The 14,118-nt window shown below is 40.6% G+C and overlaps 1 protein-coding gene across 8 annotated transcripts in view; it reads right to left on the minus strand.

The window, feature by feature from the left end:
- Nucleotides 1-14,118, minus strand: part of ATXN1 (ataxin 1) — a 387,507-nt gene that overhangs the window by 235,443 nt on the left and 137,946 nt on the right. The gene's annotated exons all lie outside the window — the stretch shown is intronic.

Consider the following 14,118-nt stretch of genomic DNA (forward strand, 5'->3'; position numbering starts at 1 on the left):
TCAATATGTCACCTACGTCTTAGCATTACTAACTCTTTTTGGATTTGATTGTCCTTTGATTTTAGTTTCCAAGCTAAATTGAAATCAACATGATCATATTTCCATCAGGAGTAAATTTATAGTTATTTCAGTAAATTTAAAATGTCGATTAATCCCAAATCCAGATGCCAAAACACTAAGGAAAAACCTGAAGTCGAAGTCCTACCCAAATGGCTAAATTTCATTAGAAAGAAGGCAGATAATAAAATCAAGAGCCATATGTGAATCCTTACTTTAAAATATGGAAGTAAAGAGAGGAATTTCTATATATTATGTCCATGGAATAAAAAAAACACTTAAACATTTTAACCTATTTACAAACTCTACCTACTATAGGTCTTAGGCTGACTGCGTACAAAATAGACATGGGCGTATCAAGAAATCAACAGTTATTTATGGGTCACACATTAATGTCCCTTTTGTACCTGCGTACGTATGCCATTATTTGTTTGCACTATTCTGGTTATGCCTCTGTGCCTCTGAACCTGCCATGCCCTCTGATTAGCAAGCCTTTCCCCTCCTTGCCAACTAGAAAATGCCTACTCATTCTTCAAGGCCAACCTCCAATCTCAATTCCTTTTGCTGTCTTTCTCCACCTCTCCTGACGTTTTCTGGAAATCCAAGCAGAGGGGGTTCTGCCCCCTCCTATGTTTCCCTAGCTCAGCGATGGCACCGACATCACCCTGACATCGTCCTTTCCAAACTATGCCCCATTCCCAACCAACCAGTCATTGAGTCTGCCACCAGCACACACCCTTCCCCTTCTCTCCCGACCACCACCTCCGCTCCAGGCTGCCCACCATCCCGACTCATCTGGACTATTCTGCTGGCCTCCCATTTAGTCTCCCTGCTTCCTTCCCTGCCACCCTACAGCCCCTTCTCCTACAGCCCATCCTCAGCACCTGCCCAAAGCACTGCAGTGGCTTTCTACAGAGCTTAGATTCTGACCATGGCTCCCAGGGCCCAGGGTGATGCAGCCCTTGCATTCTTTTCCAGCCTGCATGCAGCTCCTCTGCCTTACTTTTCATTCCTGAAAAGTACCTAGCTCTTCTAGGCCTCAGACCCTTTGCACATGATCTCCTCCTTGCTGAGACTTCTCCCCGAATCACCCACCTTCTTCATCAAATGACCTTGTACTCTTTCCTCCTTCAGCTCAGTCCTCTTCTCCTCAAGGGAGCCTTTCCTGACCTCCTCGGCCAGGTCACTACCCCCTACTACATGCTTTTACAGAATCACTCTCTCCCTTGTTACACTGGTCACCTTTGTAATTTTACTTTTTTTTTTTGCTAAATTCACGATGAATGCTTGTTTCCCCCACTAATTAGTAAGTTCCAGGAAGGCAGAACTGTGTCAAGTTCTTGCTCATGCTTTTATCCTCATTGTTCAACACAATGCTGGGCATGTTATAGGCACTCACTAAAAATCTGTTGAATGAATAAAAGAGGAGGGAGGGCGGGGAGAAGGACATCCCTTCTCATAATTTAATGAGTGTTTGTTGCATCAATCTTCTGATGGCTTTTCAACACACAGCGCACAAGGTCCGCCCTCCTGAGAACAGCAGGCCAGCCTCCTGTGATCTGACCTCAGCCACGATGGCCCTCCTCCAGCTGCACTTGACACTCAGCCCCTCTGAATCCCTGTAGCTCCCTGACCAAGCCTGCCTGGCTCCGGCTCCTGCCCACACCCTGGTCTATTCTTTTCCCTCTGATCATCTTTTCAAACTCAGATTCACTCTTCAAGTTTCAGAGCTAGGGCTGATTGTCTGTGAAGACCTCTCTTAAACCTTCTGGGGAGCTGAGGTCCCCTTCTCCCATTTTTCTACAATACCCTGTACCTACTCCTATTAAAGCAATTATCATATTTTCTTCTACTTGTGTCTTAGGCAAGTTCATCTCTCCCAGTACATTGTTAAGTCCCTTAAAGGCAAGAGGGGGTGGGTACTGCCTCATCCCACTCTCCCCAGAGTTTAGCATAGCAGCCTGGCACATAAATAGTCAGTAAATAAATATTTGTTGAATGAAGAAAAGAAAGTTTACAGATAATATGAAATATGTGTAAAGCTCCAGAGTTGCATATTTAAAATATCAATATATTATTAATATAGTATATTTAAATTATTATTAAATGTTGTGAGGCATAATGGTTACAAATTCATCTGTAAAATGGGCATAATAACACCCACCTCACACAGTAATTGGGAAAATTAAATAATATATATGTATATATATTACCATATGCATATAATAATATATAAGCATATTATGTAAAATATTTATATTCAAATAATATATAAGTGTATATATTATCATACACATAATAATATATATAAGTATATATAATATATATATATATAAAAGTAAATATAAGTAAAAAAAAAATTTTTTTTTTTTTGGCTGCACGGCATGCGAGATCTTAGTTCCCCAACCAGGGATCAAACCCATGCCCCCTGCAGTGGAAGGGCAGAGTCTTAACCACTGGACCGCCAGGGAAGTCTCCATAAGTAAAATATTTAGTACAGAGTTCAGCATACTGGAAGCACTCTATAAACATTATCATTAGGGCAACCAAGGTGAATTTATAATTCATGCTTCAAATTTAACAGTTTTATTTGCCAACATTTTTTCCTATTAAAACATTAATTAGCATTAGCATCTCTGTAAGGCCACAGAAAGGTGATCAGAGAGGTCCTCAGCAAACTAAGGATAAAGGAGAGTTTTATTCACTACAGCTGAAGGGCAAATTATTGTTTCAGTAATCTGCAATGTATGTGTAAAGGCACAGACACTTCAACAGGAAAGAAGCATTTCTGTCCAAAAATTATCTATAAAATCTAAACGATAGAAACAACAAATATTATCATTCAAGCGCTATAAACGTTTAGCTGAAATAATTAGAAACACTTATTGTGAATTATTTCTTTTGATAAAAAAACAAGATAGTGATACATATTCCTCCATTTCTTTTAATTACTGGACAGACTTTATAAATATAAATATTATGTATTTGTCTAATGAATATGCCATAAAAACGTTTGAATTATCAGCCAACACGTTCCACGTGTTGTCTATTAGATGCTATTCTGATTTAGAATTGCTAAAATTTAACAGACTCTGCAAAGAGGGGGAAAGAAGCAAGCTAATTCTGCAACAGGTTTTTTAGGAAAAATAATGTAAGAATGAACTGTTTACAAATGCCACCAATACACAGTTGAGCAGAATATACTGGCAATAGTTTATTCTGCAAAGCAAACTTATAATTTAGTCTTATATTGCTCTTTCTGTTGCACACTTGCTGAATTTAAATAACAAATACTGAACTATTTTATATATACTGTGTGCTACTGAAATATAAGGTACTATCATTATTGCATTTTGAGATTTCTATTCTCAATTCATCTTTATCTCTGTGATAAATGATAAAACCCAAAGCAAGTTAGATTTCTAATTGGGGCTTAACCATTTTCTGAGAAGTAATAGAGTTACAAAGGGGAAATATAAAAATGCTAACTTCTTTTTTTCTTTTTTTTATTGAAGCATAATGGATTTACAATGTTGTGTTAGTTTCAGGTATACAGAAAAGTGATTCATCTATACGTATACATATGTGTGTGTGTAGATATATACTCTTTTTCAGATTCTTTTCCATTATAGGTTATTACAAGATATTAAATATAGTTCCCTGGGCTATACAGTAGGTCCTTGTTGTTTATCTATTTTATATATAGTAGTGTGTATCTGTTAACCCCAAACTTCTAATTTATCTAAATTTATCTAAACTTTAAATTATCTAAATTTACTTAAATGCTAAATTCTTAACTGTTTTACCAGTAGGATATTAAACTACTTTTAAACTGAATTATAATTCTATTCATTGGGCACAACTATTAACCAGTTTAACATAATGCAAATCTATTGTGCTTTGCAACATAATTAAGATGAAAACGTAGGACAAACAAATTTAGCAAAAAAAAAAAAAAGTTTTAATTTACTTAGATAATATTTCTCTGAATTTCCTATTAATTTCATTATCATGATTCTTGTGTTTGTGTCATAAAATCTGGTGAAATCTTAGAAATTTACAAGGCAAAATTCCTCTTTATTTATGCTGGTCCCTCAACTGGGAATGCCCTTCTTACTAATTCAAATGTTACTCTTCCTTTAAGATTCAGCTCAGATGTCACCTCCTCTGTGACATGCTTCCACATATACTGTTATTTGGCCTGTCATGTAATGAATGACCCATTTCCCTCTCTACACTGTGAGACCCTAAGAGTCATTATCAGGTCTCTGCATTTTTCATAACAAACTGCACATTCCTTTGCACATTAATATTCTCAGTAAAGACTGGTTAGATGTGTCAACGAACACACACATTTTGATACCCTTAAGACTATGGTGAAAATGTCGCTACTTGTGATCTAAAGTTAAAGGTTAAAGAAAAAAAATCCAGTTTTAGTGAAATGAAACTCTTAGCATTTTCACTTCCAGATGCATCAGCATTGCATAAAAAATGTTGAAACTATTTTAGAAAACAGACATTCTGCACATTTTCCTCTTGGAGAATTAGTCTCAAAAATACCAAGCCACACAGTGGCCTCTGGGTGTTCTCAGGACAAACGTGCAGTTGGGTATTGATTCCACACACTCCTTCAATGGAAATCCAGAGGAAGACTCAACCTCCACCACACGCCACACATTACTCTATGCAGTTGCTCAAGAGTAAGCCGAGGACCCCCTGGAGACGTCTGCCCTCCCCTTCCAAGACCGGCCAGCACTTTAGTGATGATGCATCTGAGCAGGAGAGAACTTTGGTACCCAGAGGAGCACCACACCAGTCCTGGCACACGTTTTCCACTTTCATTGTCATTCTTATTCCCGCATGGACCAATCTCTCACATATCGCCTTTTAATTTTCCAAGACTGAGCCTCTGTGATAATTTGCCTGGCTGTGTCACCTATGACATCATTATACACATGCCAAATCCCTTCTCACTCAAGGCCACGTTCTGCTCAGAAAAGAACAGTGGGCAGCAAAAGAACAAGTTTCTCCTAATAAGCTATCCAAGCTGATCGTCCACATTCGGAACTATTCATCACCACTGGGACAATAAATATGGAGTTTCCAGAAGATCACGCCAAACCTTACTTAATGGGCTCTCTTTTCTCCATGACCCAAGATTCTCTAGGCATTACGTAGGAAGAGGAGTAGAGGGCTTCTGTGTCTCCCATCTCATCCCACTTCGGGGTTATTGTCAGCTTCACCCTATATCCTCAGCCACCCAAAGGACCCCAAGGATTTCCCTGTCAAACCACATCTTTTAAACACTCGTGTGTAATGTCAAGACACTGGGGACTATGAAAAGGGACTATACGGACTTCCCTGGTGGTGCACTGGTTGAGAATCCACCTGCCAATGCAGGGGACACAGGTTCGAACCCTGGTCCAGGAAGATCCCACATGCCGCAGAGCAACTAAGCCCGTGCACCACAACTACTGAGCCTGCGCTTTAGAGACCGTGAGCCACAACTACTGAGCCCGCACTCCACAACTACTGAAGCCCATGCGCGAAAAGCCCAGGCTCCGCAACAAGAGAAGCCACCGCAATGAGAAGCCCGTGCACCGCAACGAAGAGCAGCCCCTGCTCGCCACAACTAGAGAAAGCCCACGCGCAGCAACGAAGACCCAACACAGCCAAAAAATAAATTAATTAATTAAATAAAATTACTTTTTAAAAAAAGGGACTATGATAGGAAATAGGTAGAATATGGGAGCAACAAGGGGAAATTCTGGTTTATGCTATCACCTTAAAATATTTGTATTTTACAAATGTAATAATGTACAACATGATGACTATACTTAACACAACTGTATGATATAGATGAAAGTTTTTAAGAGGGTAAATCCTAAGAGTTTTCATCACAAGGAAAAAATAATTCTTTCTTTTTCTTTTTTGTATGTATACGAAATGATGAATGTTAACTAAACATTGTGGTAATCATTTCACAATACATGTAAAGTCAAATCATTATGCTGTACACCCTAAACTTCCGTAGAGCTGAATGTACCTCAATAAAGCTGGAAAAAAATTTTTAACCCAAAAATATTTTTTGTATTATGCAAAATTTGAAATCTACAAAAGGATGCACACAACATGTATATAATCTATGAAGCATAGCAATAAAATGAACACCCATAAACGTACCATCTCATTTAAGACATTACCAGTAACGATGCATATACCTGTCTGCTACTTCCCTAAGCTCTCCCCCACCTCTTCTCCAGCAGTAAACACAATCCTGAACTTTGTATCATTCCCTAAAATATATCATTTAATTTTGCTTGATTCTGAACTTTATAAATAATTCTATCTTATTATATGTAGACCTCTGTGGCTAGTTTTTTTGCACACAATGTTGCTTCTAAGATTTAACTATGCTGTTGGTAGCAGCTGTGGGTTGTTCATTTTCACTGCTGTATAATATCCCTTGTGTGAATTTTTCAGTGTTCTGCTAATGGATTTTTAAAATTTTTATGTGTGAAATTTTCAGTGTTCTGCTAATGGATTTTTAAATTTGTTATGTGTGAATTTTTCAGTGTTCTGCTAATGGATTTTTAAAATTTTTAGTTTCTAGTGTTCATTTTATTTAATTATTTTACTAGAAACAATGCTGTTTCCAGTAGAAACAATACACATAAGCAAAGTTTCTCTGGGGTACTGCCTAGGAATGGATTGACTGGGTCATGGTATATGAATATTCACTCTTACACAATGCTGCCATATTGTTTTCCAAAATGGCTATGCCAAACTACACTCCTACCAGCAGTACACCCCATCATTTTTTAAACTGTGAAAACATTTTAAAATCAAGGAGAGCTATGGTGATCTAAAGCTGGTGTTCTTATATTATTGGCCCAAGTTATGAATATTCATAAAGAAATAAACATCGTATACCTCTCTCTCACACTGGTGAGTTTATATTTTGTTCCTCACTAAACAAAGCAAATGAGAACTACTTCCTAAGATATGTTTACTTTTCTACCTTCAAATGGGGCATTAACTAGTCACTTAGACTAGACTGAGGATGAATGATTTGAAGGCTCCACATGGCTTTATTTCCCAATCATTCAATTCTTTTTTTTTGAATTTATTTATTTATTTATTTATTTTTGGTTGTGTTGGGTCTTCGTTTCTGTGCGAGGGCTTTCTCTAGTTGCGGCGAGCACGGGTCACTCTTCATCGCGGTGCGTGGGCCTCTCACTGTCGTGGCCTATCTTGTTGCCGAGCACAGGCTCCGGATGCGCAGGCTCAGTAGTTGTGTCTCACGGGCCCAGTTGCTCCGTGGCATGTGGGATCTTCCCAGACCAGGGCTCAAACCCATGTCCCCTGCATTGGCAGGTGGATTCTCAATCACTGCGCCACCAGGGAAGCCCCCAATCATTCAATTCTTAAGCAAGGCGGCTACCAAAGGTGTCAAAGAATGATCTAGAATACTAAGGGTCCCAGGAACCAAAACTGCCCACTTGAAACAGGAAGTCATGTACAAACTTAAGCTACACAAAAGTATGGCAAATTGAGAGAATTCTTTAATTTCCTTCAATATTAAGAGAGAAACAGAGGATCTGTACTCAGAAAACTATAAAACACTGATGAAAGAAAACAAAGATAGCATAAACAGATAAAGAGATATACCATGCTCCTGGATTGGAAGAATCAATATTGCGAAAATTACTATACTACCCAAAGCAATCTACAGGTTCAATACAATCCGTATCAAATAACCAATGGCATTTTTCACAGAACTAGAACAAAAAATTTTACAATTTGTATAGAAATACAAAAGACCCCGAGTAGCAAAAGCAATCTTGGGAAAGAAAAACAGAGCTGGAGGAATCAGGCTCCATGACTTCAGACTACACTACAAAGCTACAGTAATCAAGACAGTATGGTACTGGCACAAAAACAGAAATACAGATCAACGGAACAAGATAGAAAGCCCAGAGATAAACCCGCGCACATATGGTCACCTTATCTTTGACAAAGGACGCAAGAATATACACTGGAGAAGAGAAGTCCTCTTCAATAAGTGGTGCTGGGAAAAATGGACAGCTACATGCAAAAGAATGAAATTAGAACACACCCTAACACCATACACAAAAATAAACTCAAAACGGATTAAAGACCTAAATGTAAGGCCGGATACTATAAAACCCTTAGAGGAAAACATAGGCAGAACACGCTATGGCATAAATCACAGCAAGATCCTTTTTGACCCACCTCCTAGAGTAACGGAAATAAAAACAAAAATAAACAAATGGGACCTAACGAAACTTCAAAGCTTTTACACAGCAAAGGAAACCATAAATAAGACGAAAAGACAACCCTCAGAATGGGAGAAAATATTTGCAAATGATGCAACTGACAAAGGATTAATCTCAAAATACTGCAGCTCATGCAGCTCAATATCACAAAAACAAACAACCCAATCCAAAAATGGGCAGAAAACCTAAACAGACATTTCTCCAAAGAAGATATACAGATGGCCAACAAATGAATGAAAAGATGCTCAACATCACTAATCATTAGAGAAATGCAAATCAAAACCACAATGAGGTATCACCTCACACCGGTCAGAAGGGCCATCATCAAAAAATCTACGAACAATAAATGCCGGAGAGGGTGTGGAAAAAAGGGAACCCTCCTACACTGTTGGTGGGAATGTAAATTGATACAGCCACTATGGAGAACAGTACGGAGGTTCCTTAAAAAACTAAAAATAGAATTACCATATGACCCAGCAATCCCACTACTGGGCATATACCCTGAGAAAACCATAATTCAAAAAGAGCCATGTACCACAATGTTCACTGCAGCACTATTTACAATAGCCAGGACATCGAAGCAACCTAAGTGTCCACTGACAGATGAATGGATAAAGAAGATGTGGCACATATATACAATGGAATATTACTCAGCCATAAGAAGGAACGAAATTGGGTTATTTGTAGTGAGGTGGATGGACCTAGAATCTGTCACACAGAGTGAAGTAAGTCAGAAAGAGAAAAACGAATACCGTATGCTAATGCATATATATGGAATTTTAAAAAGTGCTACTGATGAACCTAGTGGCAGGACAGGAATAAAGACGTAGACATGGAGAACAGACTTGAGGGCACGGGAAGGGGGAAGGGTAAGCTGGGATGAAGTGAGAGAGTAGCACTGACATATACACTACCAAATGTAAAATGGATGGCTAGTGGGAAGCAGCCGCATAGCACAGGGAGATCAGCTCGGTGCTTTGTGACCACCTAGAGGGATGGGATAGGGAGCGTGGGAGGGAGACACAAGAGGGAGGGGATATGGGGATATATGTATACATATAGCTGATTCACTTTATTGTACACCAGAAACTAACACAACATTGTAAAGCATTTAGACTCCAATAAAGACGTGGAAGAAAAAAAAAGAGAGAAACAGAGGGATAAATAACTGAAGTAGATGAAGAAAAGCTTTATGAGCTTTTATTTTAAAACAGCAAAAAATTTTTTAAAACCTTTGTAATTCGGTTTTGCCAGGCTTAGGTTTAGAGGAAAAAGGCTTCTTCCCTCCCAAAAGATCAAGGTCAAAGCTGGAGGCTACTGTTCTGCAAGTGTGAGGTCCAAATCATCCAGTTCTACATCTTTCCCCCAGGTATCTACAGACCTGGCTGGGTCTGAGTGTAGATTTAGCAAACAAAGGGCATGAGGAGGGGCAAAGAATACAATGAACAGAACCTCTTCCTGGTACAAAGGTAACAAGGGCAGGACGGCACCAGAGCAGACCCTGAAGTTAATCGGGAGAGTAACGGTAACTAGTCTGCCTTCTTGACTGACAGGAACAGAGTCTGTGTTCTGTTCCTGTTAACAGAACAGGGCAACAGTCTGTGAAACCCGGTCAGCTTCACCCAATACTGTTGTCAACAGTTTCAACTTTCTTCCCCACGGCCATTTATTATTGGTAGCAATCACTCTCTGAATTTTAAATTATCTTGACCATGTTTTTGCATCCCTTCTCCATTCTGGTCTCTTTCTTACTGGTTAACCCCGACAAGCAGACAGACCTGTGAAAAGCAGACAGTGAGGGGAGAAGGTGGCGTTGGGCACCTTCACCTATACAATGGGTGTCTCTGAACATCTAGATGTGATAAAAAGTCAAACAAACAAGCAAATGGTATTAATGCCTTAAGTCACCGATTTGAGATTTTTTGTTGTCTATCAGTGAGGTATTATGTTTCTCATTAGACTCCCACACTGTTTTAATTAAGCAGGGCCAAGGGGCCTTATTTTAATCATACCAGTCATACCCTCTCTGTTTAGGCCAGAGATCTGGAACCTAGCCAGGTAGTGTTCAGAGAACAGCCTTTCCTTCTTGATCAGCCTTTCCTTCCTTCCTCTCCCATTGACTTTCTACTAAGAGCGTGGTAAGCTTTCAAGAGCGGCAAAAATACTAAAATCAGGGACTTCCCTGGAGGTCCAGTGGTTAAGACTTCACCTTCCAATGCAGGGGGTGTGGGCTCCATCCCTGGTGGGGAGCTAAGATCCTACATGCCTCGTGGCCAAAAAACCAAAACATAAAACAGAAGAAATATTGTTAACACATTGAATAGAGAATTTCGAAATGGTCCACATCAAAAAAAAAAAAAAATCTAAAAAAAAAAAAAGGTACTAAAATCATCACATTTTACAGAATCCCTTTGTAACACTGATATGTAAAGATCCTATTAAAACATAGTCCTCTGCCACAACTACAAAAAGCTTTTATTTAAAATGACTTTGTATTCCGATGTTACCTTAAAAGTGTGTCTGGCTTTCTATTCAGCGACTAGATGATCTTTTCAGGAGAATTATTGTACTTCGTTGTAAGTGCTTAAGGAGGGACTAATTAGTCCAGTCCGTCGTCGTCGTCCCCCCCCCCCCACCCCGGCCCTTTAAATTCCTATGGGGAATGAGGTCATGCTCAAAGCACCAGGTGGAGGTCGCATCAAACACTACAGCAGCACAAAGGGCAGCGCTTTCCCAAGGCAAAACAGGTATGAGGACAAATCTTCCGCCAGGGCTATGTTCTTCACTGGCAGGCACGGAGAACAAAAAAGCTAAGCTTTTAGTATAAGATCTTGCAAAGGACCTGTTCTGACGCTGGACCACCCGCCCACGAGTTCATCTCCTCTCCTCCACTTACTGCCACGTGGCCCCTTCCCGCTCCCTGACTGGCTGTCCCCTTGGCCCAGGCACACACCTCCAGGGAGCTGGGCGGAGGGCGGGACCCAGGGCCTGCTGCTCCAACCCCAATCCTTCCTCCTCCCCATCCGCATCCCAGCACCCACAGGGGAGTGCCATCGCCCTGGGACACCAGCCCATGGCGGCTCCGTGGCAGCGGTTTGAGCTCCTACTCCTTTCTACAAGAGCCATGGAGAGCAAATTAGAGGTTATAAACACCTCCGGTGGAAGGAGGAAAATTCCTTTGGGCTTTGTAAGGGAACTTTGTCAGCGGTGAGTGTCTCCACCGTAGAAGACAGATGTGCTCACCCAAGCCCCTTAACCCTGCTGGCACTGTGGACCACCCCTTCTGTTAGTTACAATCAAGGCAGCAGGGCAGGAAAACATTCCTTGGGGAAGAATGTCTCTCATGTTCAAGGTCACTGTGGGCCCCCAGATAAGAAACATAAAGCTATTTTCAATGTAGGCAAAGCATATTCCTAAATGCAGTGTTGCCAAATTCATTTTGAGAGAGGCGGCTGGAAGTAAACTATTTTGCTCCCAACATGGGTTAAAGTTTTATTAGAAAACCAGGAGAGCACACATCCCTGGCCAAGGGACAGCAAAGAGAAACAGTTGAGTTCTAAACTGTGCTGGAAATAGAAGCAAGGGAGCAGTCTAGGATTAACTAAAAGCAGCAGTCAATTAAGAACGATGCTTTGATGCATGTTACAGAGCTTGTCACACCTTGCAGGGGCTGGTTGCCAGAGGGGTGTGGCTTTAAAATCACAGCCCTCCAAAAAGTCATGGATACCTGAAATTCCATAATTAGAGTCTTTCCTTCGGTTTAAAGATTCCCTCTCTCTCTCTCTTTAAATTTCAGAATAATATGCTGTCTTGGAAGTGGAATATCCAGACATCCAAAAAAAGAAACACACACACAAACATATATGGAAGGAGAACAGGTTTTGAATTAAAGCTGAGCTTTACCACTTTCCAGCTCTGTAACTTTGGGGAAGTTATTTATTGGCTTGACTCTCAAGTTCATCAGCTGTGAAATGAGACAAACACCTGTCTCAGAAGGTTGGTGCAAAGTTGAAGTTCAATTATGGACATAAAAGTATGTGGCCCACTCATAGCAGACATTCAGACACTAGTTTTCCTCTGCTTTTTTACAGAAGAGGTCATAACAGGGGAACAAGTGAGGACAACGTGAGGACCCTGGCTTCCTGATGTGGAAATGATGAGGAGGTCAGCAGAGATGGAGATGGGGGTGGCAGGAGAAAGGGCCACCTGGGACCCAGTGACAGAATCTGTTTCACAAATGTGCTGAGGTCAGCTTCTGCTCAAGGGCACATGGCGGCTGCAGGCTGACATTTATCTGCAATGTAGACGGGCTGGCAAGCTGTGAACTCAGCAACTGGCCTTCACCAAAGAGCCATGCCTAGCCCCTCCCAAGGCTCTCCCATGCTTGGTGTCCAGCTGGGGAAAGGAAGCATTGGGGAACATCTGAACAGCTGTCCTACAGGGTCACCTGCAAGGGCGTGGGTTAGGTGAAGCTGTGAGCGGGTGGCAGGCAGGCAAGCCAGCAGCAGAGATTAAATGTAGCTTCCAACTTGCTGAAGCCCAGTGATGTCAATCAGACCCCACTGACCCACAGGCCAGGTCAATGGGGCTGGAGACTTTCCTACCAACTTACCGAGGACAGGCCCCAAACCAAAGTGTGTAGCCAGAGATGGTTTTCTTTTCCTAGGCATCAGAATCTCCACACTTAGGGGTCACCCCTTGGCTCACCCTGGAGAACCAGCACCCTTGACTTCCAAGGCATGAGCCAAGCAATCTCACCAGTCGCTCAGGTGAATGGACCAAACAGAGAGGGCTAAAAATGGTAGGAGGGGAGGGGCTCTGGAGCAGGCTGAGGCAGAAGTATATTTTCAGGCTGAGAAGAGTTTCGAAATCTAAAACGCTGCTACGCAGAAGATAAACCTTCCCCAAATTTCCTTCTATAATTGCTGCCCATAAAAATAAGCTTAACTTGAACAAATAAGAAGGAGAGAGGGATTTTTAACAATAAACAGTAACAGCTAATACAAGTAACAGGGACATTATTTAGAAACATTAATAGGTCAGGATACCAGCCCTTCTGTTTCCCCAAAAGGCCTCCTTGGAGCATTGGTAATCTGCAGTCCACATTTTAGAGGTCACTAAACTGACAGTGTTTACTGCTGTAGTGGTTACTGGAGTGTGACTTCAGCAGATTCACTTTTAGAAAATTTCAAAATATAGAAGTGGGAAACAACAATATACGTGCATGGAAATCTTGTTAAGTGGTTTATTGTGTTTTTCTTTATGCGACTGTAGTGAATTATTGGCCATTATTTTCTATCTAATAATCAAGATGAATAACTCTGGGTTGATTCATTCTGTGTATTATCTATTACAAATGTGAAAATTCCAGTTAACCTTTCCCTAACCCCCAATATACTTTTAGACCATTCCCTCCCTCCTTCCTTTGATGAGTTGTGTGCGCAAAGAATCTGGCATCATTTTAATACTAGCTGAGCAAAACCATTATGGAAGGTAAATAAAAGCTTCATACATACAGTGCTTCCCAAAGCCAAAGGAAATGATTTTGGAGTCTACACATCACTGATTACATTCCATCAGCAGAGATAATTAAAAGTTGACTATAGAATAATATTAAACAGCAGGCACAACTTTTTGAAAATTTCTCCCTGGTATTAGATATGCAAAAACACCAACTGAATGTTCGACGCTAATCACATTCATCTCTTCTTAAGAGCAGAGTATAATAAGTGGGTAGACTAAAAGGAATGCTTTGAACAGA

Source organism: Balaenoptera physalus, assembly GCF_965194825.1.
Source record: "Balaenoptera physalus genome assembly, chromosome: 11".
NCBI lineage: Eukaryota > Metazoa > Chordata > Mammalia > Artiodactyla > Balaenopteridae > Balaenoptera > Balaenoptera physalus.